Below are 20,898 nucleotides of genomic sequence, written 5' to 3'. Positions count from 1 at the left end.
TAGCATCAATCATTTTATTCATTATTTAATATTTTCAAACTATCTAGGAAGATATTTTTTTCCTAAAATGTTTCTGTCAACAAGTAGTGTTAAATTTTCCCCCAAACAAACAAAAAAATCTTTTGAACATGGAAGAAGCACATAGAAAGATCTAACTAAAAGATGGAGGTCTTTTAGTTTATTTTTAATTAGTCTTAATTTTCTAAGTAGCTTGAAGACTTCCACTTCCAGCCACTGTCTTAGCCTTGCCATCTCCTTTCAACTGTCCTGTCCTCCTGCTCAAATAAGCACAGTGAGAAAATCCAAAAGATCTCCATGTAAGCAGGCATCTACTGTGAAGGCAGAGGCAGGTCTGTTGTCCACTGGATAAGATGGTGTGATCTGTCACCAGTGGGAACCATAGGATATAGGTCTTCTTTAAGTAAAGGGATTTTGCTTATGCACTAAGTGTTTTTGAAATAGACTTCAGATTCACTTTGCAGTGGGGATGGGGAGTATCATTATCTGCCCTTGAATCAGACCCTTCTGGTAAGTGGAACAGTAGGAAGGATGGGAAAGAGACAGTTGTCTCCTTAGTTCGCTCTGTTGTTGGCCCTGAGCTGTTACCCGCTGTTTTTTGGACTAACACTGACCAGACTCTAGTGATTCAAGTGTAAAAGGCCTGCAAATTCTGGCTCCTCATGATGAACATGTATGTATATTCCGTTACCTGTTCCACTCCCCATTTAGCATCTGTTCTGGACAATCTACCCCAGAGCTTCTTGTGCCTAGGGTCCCCATCAAGATTTGTGGGACAGTCACTTGACCCATGGCAAACTCACACAGCCTTACTTTTCCAAGGAGCTTGAAGACTTCCACTTCCAGCCCCTGTCTTAGCCTTGCCATCTCCTTTCAACTGTCCTCTCCTTCTGCTCAAATAAGCACAGTGAGAAAATCCAAAAGATCTCCCTGTAAGCAGGCATCTACTGTGAAATGAGATCTTGGTCTCTCCTTCTTGTAGGGACCTCTACTTTCTTATAGTCTTTTTCACATTTGTTTGGGAGAGGCACCTTCTCTTTGCTATTGGTAGAAGAAAGAAAATGCCCTTCATCAAGAACTATGATGACTCCTGAGCAACAGGAAAGTCTCACTCAACACACCACTTCAGTATGTTGGACTTAGTTGATGATGATGGTGAAGGATAGAAGTGAATAGATTAGAAATATTTAGAAGATAACATTTATAGAACTTGGAGTTCAGATGATATGCATTAAATTTAGGGTGTACAGGAGAATGGTATGAAACAGAAGAACATAAGACTAGTATCGGATTGAGGTATATGCATAATAAATTCAGTTTTTAATATGTTAAATTATAGGTAGCTTGTAGGCATTTTGATGGAAATATCACACTGACAACTAGTTAAATGGGTCCCAACTTTAGAGGCCAGGTCCTCAAGTAGACATAAATTTGTGAGTCATTTGAAAAAAACTTCTAGTGAGACAGTATAGGATTAAAGGAGGAGATTGTTTAGGATTGATTTTTGAGTGTCTAGGATTCTGACATTTAATTGTTGGGTGGATAGGAATAAACATCCCAAAATGAATGAGAAAGAGCCACCATTAAAGTAGAAGGAAAGCCAGGGGATAGTATCCAAGGTGGACAAGATGCTTAAGTCTGAGAGAAGTGGTGGGATAAGAGTAGGTTTCTGGAGGGTGATTTGTGGTTATTGCATTTATGTTGCTTCTACTGATGTGTGAAGACATTAACCAAATTGAAATGCAAATAGGAATGGACGTGTTATGAAACCGTTTTCTTGTGGATTTATTTGAAATGTTTATGTTGCTAAATAAACATTTATTCCAGCAATTTGCTTTCCATGTGTGATATAAATAGTTCCAAGGAAACTTCATTCATCATAAAGACATATGATAAATATGTCTTATGTGCTATGTATCATAAGGAAAACATTATAAACAGAGGAATTGTCCTAAAAGGGAACATAATTTCATTGTTTATAGATATTTTCATCTTTATGTGTTTGTGTGTGTGTCTGTGTTTGTGTATGAGAGTGGTTCTCTTTCTGAAGCTAATATTATCATTTGTTCTTTCTTCTATGATTTTCTTGGGGTGTCTTTTTATGTTGTGTGCAGGATTAATATCAAATATCAGGAAAATGTTTAAATAACCACATGAATTGTATGAAGATTATTATAGCAAGAATGTTAAGCAGCTGTTTTTCATTTCTCTTGATAGAAAACAAGAACACAGCTTCACATTAAGCCATAGAGGTTTGGGTAACAACAAAATAGAACTTTTGCCTAAAACAGAATGAATGATTGTGGGTTCCTAGAATACAGAATGAAACACAGCTTAAGTGAGCTGTGATTTGGGAATATTCTGGGGACATGCGCTTAGCTTCCCTGACTGTGGGCATTGTTTTGAGTGGGACTTTCTTTTGTAATGAACACAGTTTTTGAGTTATTTTCAGCTTAAGTGTCTTGTTCACCTTGAAGACGGCAAGCTTCCAACGATTGATACCAACTTGCGTTTTAAGTCTTATTTCCCACCACACCCTTATTTCCATTATCCATTCACTACTCCATAGAGTATTACAATACTTCCTGTAGTAAAACCACAATCTCCAAATATGGCCTTTGTGTCATTGGGTCAGAGTTTTCTCTAAATCTTTGGAAGATCTAGCTCATACGTTACTTCTGCCATAGACCCTTCCAGAGTATCCTAATAAAATGTAACCTCTCCTTCATATTAATTTCTTTGGCCCTTTATGAAATACCACTGATTTAAAAACTTATTCTTTCATTCACTTATTCATTCATTCATTCAACAAGTATCTATTAAGCATACTATGTGTTAGACTCTGTATTTGTGCTAGGTGCTAGGAATAAAGCAGTTATTGCTTTTGTGGAGTCTGCATTCTTGCAGGAGTGGAGTGGTTGGGATTGTATGGTTTAGGGCTAGTATTTCTGGGTTTGCATCCCATGTCACCTTTTAGCTGTGTAACCTTGTTCAAGATGATATATTTTTATGCATTAGTTTCTTCATCTGAAAACTGGAAATAAATTACAAGAACCTGAACCAAATTATTCTGAATTTGGTTGCTGTAGCACACCAGATCTGTGTCCTCACCTTGCTTTCTAGCTGGAGTAGTCCTTGTAACATCTTCCCTTGGGCATAGAACCGGGCTGCTGCCACTACTGTAGACCTGGGAGCTGCATGGTGGCTGCTTCTTGTATAATTAGAGAGAGGTTGGATTTTTAGACTCATTGCAGTGCGTTTCTACCTCCCTGAATCTCTTGATTTCCTGTAAATTGGTAGCTTGTCACAAAGCTGCAGCCAGCTCTGTATCCCAGTCCCTATCCTAGCATAAAATATGCTAGAATATTTTATATTCTAGTATAACTTTGATGAATAAAATACAATTTTAGATCAGATCTACAGAAGAAAAACAGACCCAAATCTAATTATAATATGTTCCCCTTCTTTCCTGACACATTGTTGTCTTCTTGCCCTCCTGCTTCCTGGGGACTGTCCACTTTCTACAGGGCTAGCATTATGCTTTTGGCCGAGGTTCTGTTTTCTAGGGAGCTCAAACTAAGATACCATGTCATTGGCTTATTGTGAGGATTAAATATAAAGTGCTCAGAACAGTGCCTGTCATGGAGTAGATGCTTACAGTATTTACTAGCTGGCCACTAGTAAATGCTAGCTACTGTTATTGTGGGAATAGTAAATGAGAGTACGGAGGATGGTCTAAGTTGAGAAAAGAAGGATTATTTAAGAATTTCCAAGAAATACTATTTAAGCCCAAAATCTTAAGGTTGGGTAGTATTTTGCAGGTGTAGCATTTAGGGTGGGGCACATTTATGGTGACTATGTCAGGCAAAGGAAACATATTTGAAAGCCTAGGGTTAAGAAAGATCCTAGCTTTGAGAAATTGAATGCATTAATAACTAAAATTTCTATCTGTTCTATTCAGTTGTTATTTATATATGAGTTTTGCAGAGACAGTAAGCTTATCAAAGATTCAATTTTCTTTTCCATATTTCCTAATCCTCTTGCAGTTTTGGATAATAAAATGTGGAGAAAGTGACATGTGTCACTTCAGAGCTGAGGCAGGTAAAGTCCACATTCTTCCTCTGCTGCAGTGATCAGAGACCACATCTTCCAGATGAATGGAATACAACATGGTAAAGCTCTCACCACCCAATTCCCCAGGTAGAGCTTCCCGCTGAACCACCTGTGGTGAGAACAAGAAATAATCCCTTGTTGATTTAAGCCCACTGTAATTTGGGGACTGATTTGTTATTGCAGTATTACCTATTTGTCCATTCAGGATACTATCACAAAAAAAAAAAAACAAACAAAAAACACCTTAGACTGGGCACCTTAAATACAATAAACATTATCTTTTTACAGTGCCAGAGGCTGGGAAATCCATGACCAACGCAGTGCCTGGTGAGGGCTTGCTCTCCGGTCCACAGACGATGCCTTCTTGCTGTATCCTCACAAGGAAGAACAGGTCTCTTGGGACTCTTTTAGGTGGGCACTAATCCCATTCATGAGGGCTCTACCCTTATGACCTAATATCCCCCCAAACACCCTACCTGCTAATACCATAACCATAAAGGTTAAGATTTCAACATGTGAATTTGGGAGGGATACAAACATTCAGCACTGACTTATCCTAACTAATACAATGATTGGTCTTGTAATCTGACTATAATGCTAGCTTCTGGACCAGGACCATGATTCGGGTGAGGCAGGCAAGAGAGGTGCCTAGAGTGCAAATCTGAGGGAGGCGTTCCTTCTCAGGGCTGTGCTAGTGAGTGCCAGAATGACCAAAGCAGAGTGAGGGAGAGGGAGAGGGTGGAGCATGAGATCTGAGAGGTCATGGGTTCAAACACCATTGAAAGATCTTTGGATTTGTAGTAGAATCATAGTCAACTCCTTATTTTCTATAAAAAGTGAAGACAAAGAAGTGTCAAGAAAACCAAGAACCAGAGGAATTCATTAAGACATTAAAACTTGTCTTTCAAATAAATATATTTATTAGACTTTAATATGTAAGAAAATAATCAAGAAGTTTGTGATTTACTTCTAAGGTTTTTTTTTTAAATGTCTAGATATAGCTATAAAAGGTACACACACACACACACACACACAGAGTGAATTAAAGCAAATTGTGTTCCAAAATGTGGCTTCTTTTAGTACAAAATTATCTTCCACTTTACTTTCTAAAAAATCCTCCCTGGAGATTCAATGTTTCCTTCCTTTCTCTCTTTCTCTCTCTCTCTCTCTCTTTCTCTCTCTCTCTCTCTTTCTCTCTTTCTCTCTTTCTTCCTTCCCTTCCTTCCTTCCTTCCTTCCTTCCTTCCTTCCTTTATTTTTTTGACAGAGTCTTGCTCTGTCACCCAGGCTGGAGTGCAGATGCGTGGTCTGGGCTCACTGCAACTTCCACCTCCTGGGTTCAAGCATTTCTCCTGCTTCAACCTCCCAAGTAGCTGGGATTACAGGCGCACACCACCATGCCTGGCTAATTTTTGTATTTTTTGTAGAGACAAGGTTTCGCCAGGCTGCTCCCGAACTCCTGACCTCAGGTGATCCACGTGCCTCGGCCTCCCAAAGTACTGGGATTACAGGCGTGAGCCTCTGCGCCTGGCCAGATTCCATGTTTTCTGTAATAATATAATAGTACCTCACATCTTTTGTTTAATTATTTTTATCCAAGCCTTTCTTGTGAGTTAAGTCCGTGGTTACAGAGTCATTTAGAGTTGTGTCTGGAGGGAGGATAAAAAATAATATAGCTTAATTCTACAATCTAAAGGAATATTCTCCTGTTAAATTGGGCTCATTGTTTGGTTCCAAGTCTCTTTCACTTTTGCTGAGTTTGAAACATGCTGTGTGTGTGGAGGGGACGTAGTGGGTCACACTTACACTCTGGGTTAGAATTCAAAGGTTAATGTGGGAAAGTATGCCATGCTTTCTCTCCTCAATAATGAGACATCTGAAAATGCCCAGAATGACTCCAGTATATCATATTACGGCACAGAAAGCAAAGGCTGAACTGGCTGTGTGCCATGGTTTCTTTAAGCTCTAGTTATAAAGAGCACATATTTGAGTCTGAAATAATTGGTTTTATGAAAGTAGCAGCAATATTCTATGTCCTTTGCAGATTGACTGTAGCATTTTGCTTTTGGGAAAAATGCATGTTTTTCTAAGAAGCTATTAATTAAATTAAAGTATAATGCATAACTCTCCCGAGTGATAGGATATTTGAAAGATACTGCCAAAAGAGAAACAATGAAATGCATTCAGAGAAGACTATATTGGATGTGCCCAATTCTTAGAAAAATAAATGCAAGAACATCTAATCTCATCACAGTTGGATACATATGTTTTTGCAGACAGAATGTAATTTTCTAAAAATGTAAGTTGTGTGTTCTCACAAATACTGAAAACATATCCTAATATTTGGAAGCAGCCAAGGGAAGCTATGATGCTTTTAATTCAAATTTAAATACATAATTAGTGAGTGAGCACTCAGCAATGATGGGAATGTAGTAGAATGACAGCGCCAGTGGTGTGGAGTCAGAGAGATGAATGGAAGGAAAAGCAACAAATGGAGATGGAGGGAGTGGAAGGCACTCAGTAGTCTAAGTAGAAATGCAAATGGCAGCATTGAAGAAGCAATGGGGGAATGCAGTAAACTCCAGGCCAGGATGGTTCTGTCTCACTGTCTGCGACCACCACAATCCAATGCAGAATGCTTTGAGGGATGCTAGAACTCGTTATTCTATTCTCCCCTTCCCAGATCATTTCTTCTACTGACCAAGTCAGGGTATCTCCAAGAGTTCCTTGAGAATACTGCTTCTCCTGAATGTCTATGTGTTCCTATTAAAACAAAGGGGGGGGGGTGCAAATAAGTTTGGGATACAAGGAATAAAAGTTAAATGGGTATTTTTAGTTTTGGATTTTGCAGAGCCCTTAATATGTTAATAATGAATTGTAAACCTTAGGAGATGAGATATTGTATGCAGCAGCTCTCGAAATAATCCGAATACAGATCTGTTTTTTTTTTTTCTTGAAATATTTCATAGGACACATGTTTGTGAAACACATTTGAGAAATGCTGGCTTGGATGCCTGAAAATTGCCTATCAGCTAATTATTCAACTGAGTTAAGATATGAAGATTCCAAAGCTTCTTTAAAATAAATATAAAAATATTTCTGGAGGTCCTACAAAGTGAGCCATTATCAGTTAAAAACTTGCCAGCACTGACTCAACAAGTGACAGGTAGCATGTTACCTGTGAGCTAGTAACAGCTCTAGAGATGCGCAAATAGAGCGCATGTGTGTGGGCTTTGACTGGTGAGCACTTAAGGTTAGAGGGGCAGAGCAGACAGCATCTTTATCTTGTCTTAAGGCTGTCACCTTATCCCGGGCTTCCCTTGTAATAGAGTACATGTGTGGGCTTTGACTGGTGAGCACCTAAGGTTAGAGGGATGCATTTGAGGTCCTCCACTGGATGCAGGTAGAGTGGAGTAGTTGGAGGAGTTTTAGTGCAATTTCAGGGGAGCTTGGCAGTATGCATTTGCTAAGTAGCTGGGCAGAGGCTGAAGGGTACCTCAAAAAAGAGCACAGGGCAGACTCTGACTTTAGGGCTAAAATCTAAGTATTTAATTTTAAGAAGGATGTACTCCTGAAAATAAATAATTAGCTACTGCTTAAAAAAATGGTGTTGTTTAAAAGTTATTGCTAAAAATACATTGTAAATGTTGTCAAGAATTTCAGAAAGTCCAAAATTTCTGAGTAATGTTTAAAGAATGAGAAGGAAATGAATATTTTTTGTCAAAAAGGCACCCCTTAAGAATATCATTTTTATCACAAAATAAGAGGTACTTATTGTAAAAAACTTCAAGAATATGAAACATAAAGAATAAAAGAAAAATTACCCATATTATCCATAATCTCAATCCATAAATACCTGTGTATTATCTTCTAGTTTTCCTCTCTCTCATTGTATAATTTCTGACTGATGAAATAATAAACATAAATTTTAATGATAACACTATAATTTAATGCAGGGGTTGACAAATCTGACCTGCCACCTGTTTTTGTAAAGCCCATAAGCTAAAAATGGTTTTTACATTTTTAAATTGTTGAAAAAAATTAAATACATATTTTATGATATTTGAAAATTACATGAATTTAAATTTCACTGTTCATTAATAAAGTTTTATTGGAATATGGTGATATCCACTTATTTACTATTTTCTGTGGCTGCTTTCACAGCACATTGACAGAGTAGTGATTGTAAAATTGACAGCATAGCCTACAATATTTATTATTTGGGTCTTTACAGAAAATGGTTGCTAACCCCTGATTTAACCTATCCACAATCTGGGTGCTTCTGGGTTTCTTTCTTCATTTTTTCTTGCCCATTATAAAGAATGTATTAATATCATATTTGTGTGTTAATATAGTTATATCTTGTATACAAATATTTACCTACTTTTCTGATTGTTCTATTGGATATTTTCCTAAAAACAGAATTGCTTTGTTAAAGGGTATGAATATTTTAAGGCTCCTGCTGCATAATGCCAAATTTATTTCCAAAAAGCTCAAACTAAGTTATACTCTCACTAGAACCACATGAGAGCTACAAACATTTTCCTTTGGCAAAATCAGCTCCATAGTACCCTGCCTTAAACTATTTTAAGTTCAATAATAAAACAAAGTGTTAATCATGTCCAAACTTGCTAGTAGGGGGAATTTTCTGGGGGAATAAGATTCACATGCTTTATGATTTTTATCTCTTTTTTCAACACAGCCCTACATTTATTCAGCTTCTGCTTTTGATATATCGTGTTGTGAGATCTCATAGAACTTGCTTACTCCCCAGACATTGTAAATCAGTGTTTAATGGAGAAATCTTTCTTTATATTATGGAAAATATAAGATTCATCAGAGTCTGTATCTGATTTTGTATAAATTTAAATTTAGAGCTCCTCTGTGCAATGACATGAATTTACTTATATTTTGAATGATTGATTATGGACAAATTCTAACTGAACCTGCCCATGCTCATTTCTCCTTTAACTGATAAATTTGTTGGCCTCTTGAACAATGAAGCATTGTTCAACTAACATTGAACATGTTAGTTTCACTTACATGTGGGACTGAGAAGAGTATAGCAGTGACCATGAAAGGGGTCTTATAACCCTTTTTTTTAAAAAAAAATATTATTTGGCCAGAGAAGTGAGAGAACAGATAATTAGGCTTCAAAATCTTCAGTCTATATTTTACCCTTTTTAATGTGAGCTATATTGTATAGAGTACAGCTTTGACTCGCTTCTTTTTGGAAGCTTTACTTTCGATACTGCACATAAGTTATGCTGATTTTGAGTATTTGCTTATCAAGTTTTCAACAATCTAATTTGATGCAAATTCAATTTTTTTCCATCCATGGGGAACTTTTTTAAAAAGTAAGAAACTGTCACAAAACAAATTTTCACCTAGAATGAAAATGCTGGAATTAAGATGCATTCTGTTAGGATTTGAAAGGAAAACACAGTGTTGTTTATGAGATGAGTATTTTTCATCTCTGTTCACAACCTTATATCCACCAGAAATAAAGGTGTCACATCAGAAGCCCTATAAGATCATCTTCAGATTAAGTTTTCCAGGTTTGTAAAGAACACAGTGAGAGCAGCTGGAGCTGAGAAGTGTTATGAGACCATTGAATTGACTTTAGTAATTTTAGCCTGGTCTTTAACCTCGTTGTCATCTAAGAGAACCTTATTTCTTTGTTCAGCAACTATTTGATGGTCTAAAGTCTCAACTAAAACTGTTCAAAAGCTTCTTAACTTCTCCTTAGGAAAACATCAGAATAATTCATAGGGAGACTCTGGAAGTATCCTCTTACATCCTTAGACTTCAGCAATCACTGAGAACCTTGGGTGAGGGCCTTTCTTCCAGCGAAGTCAAGCAGACCTCCTAGAATTGTTGCGGTTCAAGTTTAGAAGAACCCTATGGAGCCCATCCTGTGCCGTCCCCTCCTCTCAGACAGCAGCTGTGGTGAGAAGCAGGGATGGGTTCCTTTTGGACCTTACCAGGTACATTGTGGCTTTCTTGAATTCAGCCCCCAAAAGCTTATCAGACATGAGCTTTTAGAAGCATTGAGGGTGAAGCCATGTCTTCCAGATATACAGGATCCAGAAGATGACTCTGCCACAGCAGAGGGACTGCTCTGTTTTAATAACTTGGCATCCTTGTAAATACGATGCACAGAGAGCCAAGGCATTCATGCCCACCCATTGCTGCTAATAAGGCTTCCTAAGTATGCTTGTAGCCAGAGAAATCGTTGGCAGAGCAGGAAGGAGATATTTCCCTCTCTGTTCCTTACAACAGGATGTAATGCAGGCAGGTGGCCTAATTTCTGAAGACAAGTTCTAGACATAACATCTGATAAAAAAGGCATTCATATAATTAAGAAAAGACTCGCTTCACAGCGCTCTATGCAATTAGACTGAGGCAAAATCCATACAAACACTAAACACACACACTCACACACACACACACCCTCTTAACAACAATGATCACTCTATAAGGTTAGGAAAAAAAGATTTTATACCCAGAATTGAAAAAGAAAGGTATGAATTTAGAAGACCATTTATTCAATTACCTATGGCTTATAGAACACGAGAAATAAAAAATGCAGCTTGTAATGTATGATTATGATTATGACTTGACCGACCCCATAGCAATTAGAGCTGGAAAGAGCCATAGACATCATTTCATCCATCATCCTAATTTTTCATATGACATATAATGAAATATCTCTTAAATCTAATCAAAGTGACCTGTATAGTAGAGTATTTGAAATTAAACAGAACTGAAATTTAAGGGAATGAGTGCTGAGTCATTTACCTGAAGAAAATAATGTGAGTTGGATCATAAATGGCTTATCATGACAGAAAAAAAATCTAGGGATAATTTTTTTTTTATTATACTTTAAGTTCTAGGGTACATGTGCACAACGTGCAGGTTTGTTACATGTGTATACTTGTGCCGTGTTGGTGTGCTGCTCCCATCAACTCGTCAGCACCCATCAACTCGTCATTTACATCAGGTAAAAATCTAGGGATAATTAATGAGAATTTGTGAAACTAAATAGTACAGGATTCTTTTTCTTTTCTAAAGCAAGCAGCATACTGTGGGATGTCTTCTTTAAGTAGTCTTCACTGATTTTCTGCATGAAAAATTAGCTGGAGACCTTTGCAGCACTTGAAGAAATCGAGGACTGCTAAGAGAATGGCTGGAGTAATAAAAATAAGAAAAGTTAAGGAGGCCTTAACTTTTCTAAGGCCTTTAAGAAAAGTTAAGGAGGTGGGATATTTATAGCTTTTAGAAAAACACACCAAATAACTTCAGTATTCTCAAATATTTCCCATTTTTTTACACGTGCTCATACACATCCAACCAAGGGAGCTTTATAAATAATTATTTTGATATATACTCATAAGTTAACTTCAAAATTAATAGAAATTTAATTCTGTTGTTGATCCCAGCCTGTTACTAACCATGTCTGTAAACAATTCAAGTGTTTATAGAATCCTTATTGATAAACCTCTATTTTCAAGGTTTAACCATAATTCAAGGGGAAACCGTACTTACTGTGTGCTTTCACTTTAGATACATTTCAATCAAAATAAATTAACTAACAAATAATGTATCTTCCCTCTGCTTTGAGGATGCTTGTATATAAACAATTTCAACACAGAGGCCAACCACCTCTTGTCCTCCCTCTTCACTGGGTTACCACAAAGAATCATCTCTTGAAGAGTTTCTGTAAGAAGAGGCCTAATAGGAAATCATCTCTATAGCTAGTTAGAAATAAAGTAGTTTCTTATTTTTACTTATGGTTTAATGTGAGGAAAGTTGAATTGGACTTTCAGCCCTAAGATAAAAATATAAGAAATGTGAGCTAAACCCTAGAAAATATGATTTCACTCAATGTTCTCTTGGCCAGAAGATTTTGGGACTCTGAAATTGAGGATGATAAAGTAGAAGAATTATCTCCAAGTAGTCTGTGACTACACTTCAGTGTATATTTGTGATTTTTTTTCATCTTTACCTGTCAATTTGGGGTGTTATATCTGGATCTAAGAACATGCCTTCAGAAGTAAGACTTGCAGGTTACTCAACCAAATTAGAATCAGTCAAATTTCCTTGGGGTTTTGGACTTTTAAGAGAACTTATTAAAATAGTTATTATTTTTGCCAAGCTCTTTAAGCATTTTTAAGCATTGATATTTAACATTTAAAGCAAAATGTCTGAGCAGAATTTAAAATACAAAAGGATTTTATATGGACCTTCTGTTTTCTTAAGAGTCTTTCAGTATCTGAATTGGGTTTGGGTGTTCAGTTTAGAGTTCTTCTGGTTGAGAGCAACAGAGACTCAATTCAAATGAGCTTAAACAGAAAAGGCTCACTAGGAAAAAATATAGAAGTAGGCCTAGTTTCAGTAATGGCTGGATGTAGCTACTCTAATGATGTCAGTAGCTTGTTTTTTGTCTTTCTTGAGTTCTACTTTTCTCTGTGTTGGCTTCATTCTCAGTCAGTGTCTCTCCTAGGAAGATCTAGGCTTACATGGTACTTGGAGTTCACAATCTAAGAAAACAACTAACTCTCTTTCCTTCCAAAGTCCTGGAGAGACCTCTAACTGGCCCCATTGGTTCAAAGTTTCATGTGTAAACCAGTGCATGTGGATACTGGCAGGTTGAATGTCCCAGTGATGTTATCATATGAACCCAAACCAAGGACTACTACAATCACTCCTGTAAAATCATGGGCCTCTGGGCTGTGATGTTTCTAGAAACAGCAGCCCAAGGTCTAGAGTTCAGCAGTGAGCATTTGAAATATTTCCCAGTTATTTTCAGGGTAGGGCTATGAATTCATGACCTGTGCAGCACTTAAAGAAATATCAGAGGTTGCTAAGAGAATAATTGTTGTAATAAACATATCACTTTTAAGAGAAGTCTGGAAACTGGGATTGTTATATTTTCTTAGAATACATAGGTCATAACCTCTTAGATAGAATACAGTTATTGTGTATTAGGCTTTTTGATTTAATGTGCTTATTCTAATGGATGTGCTTATTCTGAACATTTTATATTGACGGAATCATACAGTAAGTGTTTCTTTTTTGTGTGTGTGTGACTGGCTTCTTTAGTTAACATGCTTAGGTTCAACTATGCTTTAGCATGTAGCGTTTCATTCCTTTTTATGGCAGAATAATATTCCATTGTAGGGATATAACACACTTTTCTTATCCATTCATCTGCTGATAGACATTTCGGTTGTTACCACCTTTGGCTTTATGAGTAACTTTCCTATGAATATTCATATACAAGTGTTGATGCGGATATACATTTTTGATTTTCTTGGCTATCTACTGAAGAATAAATTTGTCAGGTCATATGTTAACTCTACATTGAACATTTTAGAGAATGGCAAACTGTTTTCCAAAGTGGCTGAATAATTTTTACAAGCCCACTAGGAATACATGGGTGTTCCAATTTCTCCACATCCTCCCTAACACTTATTGTTTGTCTTTCTTATTTTAGCCATCCTAGTGGTATAAAGTGTATCTGCTTGTGGTTTTAATTTTCATTTCCCCAGTGGCTAATTATGTTTAGCATTCATTCATGTTCTTATTGGCCATAGTAGATCTTCTTTGGAGAAACGTCTGAATGTTTTGTGCATTTTTAAATTGTCTTTTTACTCTTGAGTTGTAAGATTTTTATATATCTGGCCACAAGAATCTAATTGTATATATGGCATGCAAATATTTTCTTAGTCTGTGGGCTGTTTACTTTCTAGATAGTGTGGTTTGAAGCACAACGTTTTAAATTTTGATGAAGTCTAACTTTTTCTTGAATTGCTTCTGCTTTTGGTGTCATATCTAATAAGATGTTACCAAATCCAAAGCAATGTTCTCCTATCATATTTTCATAACAGTAGAATCCAACATGAATAAATAAGGAAATTGAGGAAATGATAATTCAAAGATGTTTCTATCACACCTGAATTAAGTGAGATTTAGTTATTGAAGAAGGCATTTCTTTGTGAACCTATTCCCACGGGGAGAAATTAATTCACACATTCATTTAGCCAATATTTATTGAGCACCTTGTGTATTCCAGGTATTGTTCTAGGCTCAGGCAACACAGCTGGGAACAAGACCAATTTCCTGCCCTCATAGAGCATACCTTGAGTTGGATAGGAAACACACAAGCAACAAACGTATACAAAAATTCAGATAGCAATAAGTGATCTGTTGAAACCAAAGTGGGGCTGGGCATTCCATTTGGATGGGATGTACAGGAAGGACTCACTCAAAGTGTCATTTGAGTGGAGAACTTGATGAACAGAAGCAGGCAACTATGATAAGGTCTGGGACAAAGTTTTGGAGGCAGAAGAAATGCCTAGTGAGATGAGAACACACTGGTGTGTATAAGAAAGGGCAAACAGGTCTTGTTTGTGTTGAGGTAGGAGGGGTGGGGGTGGAAAAGAAGAGTGACAGGTAATAGGGAAAGCACATGAGTGTTAAAGAACTTTCTGGCTGCTCTGTGAAGAATGGACTCAAAGGGGCAGAGCAGACAGCATCTATATCTTGTCATAAGGCTGTCACCTTATTCCGAGGCTTCCCTTGTAATTGCTAAGTCCTCAAAGGTCACTGCCCACTTGACCATTTGAAAGTGAACTTCCCTCAGGTTTTGGAGCAGCTATTACTTTTGATTAAAAGCAAGGAACATCAGTCCGCTGCAAACGGACCTTGATGCCCCAGAGGGGAGTTCTCCTTGGGCGAGGGAGGCAGGCCTCCTTCGATCAGTGCAGGCGATGCTCTGGTTTTGCCCAAGTGTTTGCCTCCTTTGGTACTTGCCCTTTCAACGAGTTGCCTTTCCTGCTTTCCTGGCAGTCCCTTATTCTGCCTCTCTCCTCGCGCTTCCCTAGTCCTCCTCCACCCTCGTTTTCAATCCTCAATCGTGCATTTTCTGATGCTAGCAGGATTTGAACTGAGTGTTTAACCCACCAGGGCGACACTAACAGTTCGCCCTTCAAGATCCAGATCCAAAATCCACCCTCTGGTCCTCGGCCAAGGAAAGGGGGCGGGTAGGGACCGCGAACCTTATCTCCCGGGCTCCGCCTCCCGGGGGCTGAGAGCGAGTTTCTGAGCCTCTGCGCTCTGCACTGGCCGCTGCAGGGAGAACGGACTCCGGGCGGAGGGCTGCCAATCCGTTTCAGCTCAGGTCTTGCTCGGGTTGGGCTTGCCACTGCCTGAAACATACCTGTCCCCCTGGTGCAACGCTCAGCTGGCAGCGACGGCAACCCCGAGCCTGGATACCGCGCCAGGTAAGGAGACACCTCCTACTCCCCTCTCGCTGCCAGAATGACATCTCGGGGGGCCTCAGGGCTGGCCCTCCAGTGGCTGCAATTTGGCATTTTGGGTTTCCCGGGGGTGCCGTCTTCTCCCTGCGCCAAAGCAGTTGGTGAACCGTCCGGTGAATTCCGCGCCCAGGCTGGAGGCTGAGAAGTCAGGATTTGTCTTGCAAAGTTACTTCATGTTAATGAATCTTGGGAGGTTCTCTGGGTGCAGATTCCTGCCTTGGAGTGTTTGGCCTCTGAGTACGATAACGTGCGTTGATTTACTCCCCTGAGCTCAACCCCACCCTCTGCTTTTAGCTTCTTGGAAGGGTCTCCAGCATCCGTCCACACGTGGCGCTGAGCGCGCAGAGCTGTGGGTCTGGGGCTGTGTTGGGTGGACCAGCGGTTCCTTACGGTTGCTGCATTATGGACTTATTCCGAGACCTTTAAAAAAATCGATGCTTGAGCAGCAACCCAGACCAATTACTCAGAATCTCTGGGGGTGGGACTTTGAGCATTAACATATTTTAAACTTTTCTCAGGTGATTCCAACGTGCAGTTGACTATAGAAAGCAGTGAACTACGGCAGTGATTCGCTGTGTGGCATCTGGCCAGCAGCCGCAAGCACCTGGTAACTTTGAGAAATACAAACAAAATCTAGGGCTCTAGCTCCGCCCTAGACCCACTGAACTTAAAACCTGAGGTTGGGGCCCAGAAACCTGTGTTTTAATGAGCCCTCCAGGTGACGCTAGTGCTTGCTGAAGTTTGAAAACTGTTGGGTTGGATCTTATTTAATCAGGGAAGACACCTGCAAATTTCCCTCCACCAAGGGAGGAGGCAACAGACCACTTTTCAGAAAAACTGTAGTTATTTATTAGTAGAGTTTTGCCCATATTTTTTAAAAAAGCATACTGGGCACTTTAAAAGATCTTATAAAGGGGAGACTTAACCATCACCGAATAATTTTTAAGCAGTAGAATTTGAATACTTGCTTTAGGAGAGAATAGGAATTTTTCCTTTTCTAAAAGTTGAAATGAAGCCAAGGAAGAAATATACATGAGTCTTCCAGCTGTAATAACAGGAATCTTTGACCCCTGATGAGATGTTCCTGGATCATCACTGTCATCAGTGCAGGTTACAGAACTCATATGCAGTATTTTTTCTTTTCCTAAAGCAGTTGAGGGTTTAAGGGATTCATGCCAATTCTCTTTAGTCAAAGGGAATTCAGTGTTGCAGGCCTCTGGATTATTGAAGTGGACCATTTTTTTTTTCTTTTTATAGATATCTGAGATTTCAAAATTTTGGCTAAAATAGTTCCAGCTGTTTCTAAGCCATTAGTACAAAAATAGAATGACTTTGCAAATGGGCTTAAATGGATTAGAAATCTGACATTGGATAAGAAAATCTGGAATAGGCATGACTCCAATCCCAGCACATGTGTGCTGCAATGAACACAGTGCTAACTCTACCAAGATTTTCTGTACAGAGAACATTTATTTTCCAAACTGCTTTTTTTCTGTGCCAATTTGTGACTGAGGTATATAGACTTGTTAAGGGTTAGGTACTAAGCTTGCATTTAAAGAATTGGGGGAAATTTAGATAGTGCTTAGGAACAGGAACTTTGGTCTGAGGCAGACCTGGGTTCAAGACCTGCTCTTCTGCTTCTCTGTGCTCTTGGATAGTTGCATAGCTTCTCCGAGCCTCACTTTCCTCATCTGTGAAATGTGGGGCATACTAGTACACTTACCTCATAATTCACATTGTTGTCAGAGTTAAATGAAATAATGCTTCCAAAGTGCCTAGCATAGTAAGTTAAGTATTTGTTAGCTTAAAATACAAACTCATGTATACATACCATAAACCACATAATCCTCAAACACCTTAAAATAATATCTGTGTTGATACATGATTAGATTTTGTATTTAAATACCAACTGCACCCTTAGAAGGTGGCTATATGGACATCCTCAGATTATCCTTATAATTTTATTACATACTTTATGGAACTTTCTGGAAAAAAGTTTTAGATTAGCTTCAAATCAATAGCCTAGTTTTTCTTTAGTCACTGCGGTGAAGGATTTCACCTTCTGGTAGCCTTTATAATGTATTAACATTCATATTTAAATAGCCATAAAATCTGGTTCTTCAGAATACTTTTCTTTATAAAAGGAAATCCAAATAATGAGAGAGCATCTAAAAGTGGCATGGTGTAGTCTTCAGGAGAGCTAGTTTAGAAGTACTATCTGGTGTTTCATAGGTTCTTAACAAGAGAATAAAGGAAACCCTATCCAGTTACATCATGGTTTGTTCAAGAAAATATAAGAGAAAGCAAAATGAGGACGCAGAGCATGGACAAGCCTAAACTGGCAAAAGGGGTAGGTGAGGTAATGAGTCCTTTTCTTTCTTAGCTGCAATAATTTCAAAATGCTTCAAGTCACACACGCATACAATCAATTCCTTTCACATTATTTGATTGGAACTGATCTCTATTATCCTCTTAGGACCAAGTAGATCTAGTGAAAAATATTTATGGTATTAATGCCAAAAAAGATGCCAAATTATTCCGTACTTTGAGATTAATTTCCATTCTCTTTTATTTTAGTGATAAGTTGAATAGTGTATTACTGAGAATGCCTTTTATGACTCATCTGGCATCTTTAAATGCAGGAGGTTGTAACCTGCCTATTACCAATCTTATATGACTTCTATAAGACTAAACATAAAGCAAGTTCCAGCATCTAAGCACGTAAGTCCTCCAGGAAATCAGATCTTCATTAGAATACTTTAAAAATTATAATTTAATGTTATTAAAATGAATAGTATTAGAATTTAATGTTATTAAACTAAATGTAATTACAATTTATAATAACTAGGGTTTTCTATTTGACTTACTGTGCAAAGAGGAGTAGCTGTGGGGATGAAAAAGGTCAGAGGCACACCTCTTGATGGGAAAAATGGAGATATATGGGAGAAAATTCAGACTCTCAGTAATCAAATGATGTGTTCTGGATAACTTAACTGAAAAGCTAAGAGAGTCTATGATGTTGCAATTCAGAGTGACAGATGTGGCAGCACTGCTTGCAGTGAATGGCCAACTAGGAATGATCAATATCGCAATGCCCCACAGTGACTTTATGATTCTCCTCTCATAGGCGTAGGGTCCAGAGCAGATATGATCATAAAGAAGTTGTGCTTGGTTTACATAACCTGGCTCACTTAGAAATATTTTGATAAGGGTTACCTGGCATTCATTTAGGTTCATTTTCAGGGCCCTCTTTGTTCCATAGTGGATGGTTCTACTATTAAGGTCAATCTTGAAACTGTTATGAGTAAAACCTATCACAGGAAATGGATATGTGTTTTTATTTTGTATTTATTATCGTTGGATTATATTTCTCAGCATGCAATGGTAATTCTTTAGTTTGCTTCATTGCTATTCTTGTGAGAAACAAAGTTGAAACGTTTATTTCTGGTAAGTGGTCCAGTCTCATAGGAAGAAAATGAACCATGAGACCAAATTCCTCAACTTTCTGCATAGACTCTTGGTGAAAGACAATGTGCTCTGCAGCCAGACTGCCTAGCCCTGAATCCTGACCTCATTACTGTCTAGTTGTTTGAACTTGGACAAGTTACATAATCACTTTTTGCTTCTGTTTCCTCATTGGTAAAATTGGGGTAGTAGAGCCTACCTCAGTAGGGCTGTTGTGAGGAGTAAATGAGTTAACATATGTAAAGTTCTTAAAACTGCCTGGTTCATAGTAAGTGCTATTATTTTACTTTGGGCCTTAATGAATGCTTTAAGCTGAGCTCTCTCTTCTGTTTTCACCTCTGAAAGTGAGATCCTAAAAGGAAATAGTAATTTGGGTTATTAATGTGGTGTTCATTTTATGATTTTTCTGTTTTATTTAGTGGGATAATTTGTCTCAGAATAAGTGAAGTACTTAAAGTTTCTCAGAAAATAATATATAAAGAACAACATTTTTATAAGGTCCCAATTGATACTGCTGTGGCTGGCCAGAGACCACACCTAGGGAATCACTGCTTTAACCCACTGGTTCCCAAACTTGACTGGACATTTGAATCACCTGAGAACAGTTTTTTAGACGTGTTCTGTGTTAGAATGTTTGAAATTTATTGTGAAAAGAGTAAAGTAATCATGTCATTTATAAAGAGAGTCCCTGGAACTTATCTACACACTAACTATTTCCATAGGATTCTCATGTACTCATAGAATTTTTAGAATGGTTAGGGATGTTAGAATTTGCTTAATATAAATGAAGGAACAGGTTTGGATATGTCACTCTCAGGGCTCATGAAGAGTTAGTGGTGGCACTGGATAACAATTCATATTTTTTGTATTCTACTTAGTACATTTTTCATTGAACTGTCTTGCATTCTGAAAAATCAGATAATGTTGACAAAGAGGTACATAATCCAGCTTACAGAATACCATTGGAATACTGTAGTTATACCTGTTCCACTTATCCCAGTTAAATTTCAGGGACATTTACTTAAAATATTTCTTTAATTAAAGAGCATTGAAAGCAATATGTTTACAATGCTAAGAAAATAAATCTGAAGTTACCAGTTGTGAAAAGGATAATTTTTTCACCTGTGCCACTTCAAATAATTCAATATAATTTTTTCTCCATGTTTTTTCTTGGGCATTTTGGTTTTTACCCATGAAATACTCAGAGAGATCTTTGAAAATTTCGGGAAACATTGACAGTTTTCTGAAGTCCAAGCTTAGTGACCTTCTGGGAATCCTGCCAGATGCTTGTGTTTGATTCAGTGCTTAGTTTTTGTTTGGACTTGTCTTGTTTTCATCTAGGTCAATTTAGCCATGATTACAGTGTTATGCTACCCCTTAACTGTTTGTTTGTATACTCACTGGTGTCAAGAAGAAAAGACCAAGGACCAAGAAAAAAGTTTTTTTTTTTTTTTTTTAAATTCAAAGTAAAATGTTCTAGTGAAGTTTGAGCTTTTTAGAAAGTTCTTTTAAAAAGATTCTTTGGAATTTTAGTGTTTTACATTAATTATGTGATGGGTAAATAAAAGCACTCAAAACTTATGTATTATATTTTTATGAGAACCTTTAAATTCATAGGTGATTCAATGGTAACAACTTATTAAAATACTAAATTAATATACTTTAACATTTTTAGACCTTGTTGTATATGTATTTTGCAACTTTATTAGGAAGAGAGAGTTTGGTTCCACTTATAGGGTGTGTCTAGGCACGTGTTTTCCAGCAGTATTCGGAAGATGGAATATTAAAGATAAAACATGGAGGAACATTCCTTGTTAATGTTCAGCCATTCATCACATAGCTATTAAGTGTCTACCAAGTGCTTGGCTATCTTAGGTAAAGGGGATTCAGACAAAAAGTTGCTAAGGTGTGTTTTAGATAGTCTGTTAATAGCCAATCTGCCGTTTCTTTTTTAAAAATGAAAAACTCCCTTTAATTTA

The 20,898-nt window shown here is 37.7% G+C and overlaps 1 protein-coding gene across 3 annotated transcripts in view; it reads left to right on the top strand.

Moving 5' to 3' along the window:
- Positions 1-4,380: 4,380 nt before the first annotated feature.
- COL21A1 (collagen type XXI alpha 1 chain) overlaps positions 4,381-20,898 on the top strand; it is a 209,595-nt gene continuing 193,077 nt past the window's right edge. Inside the window, exon 1 of one of the 3 annotated variants that reach the window (XM_031667144.1) lies at positions 4,381-4,542. The gene's annotated coding sequence lies outside the window, so the exon portion shown is untranslated. Of the gene's footprint in view, positions 4,543-14,201; positions 15,419-20,898 lie in introns of those variants that run through there. The other 2 variants (XM_031667141.1, XM_031667145.1) reach the window with 2 other exon arrangements.

This window comes from Papio anubis, chromosome 6, assembly GCF_008728515.1.
Source record: "Papio anubis isolate 15944 chromosome 6, Panubis1.0, whole genome shotgun sequence".
Classification (NCBI taxonomy): Eukaryota; Metazoa; Chordata; class Mammalia; order Primates; family Cercopithecidae; genus Papio; species Papio anubis.
The sequence above is the reverse complement of the archived record's forward strand: the minus strand, read 5'-3'. Positions and strand labels throughout refer to the sequence as shown.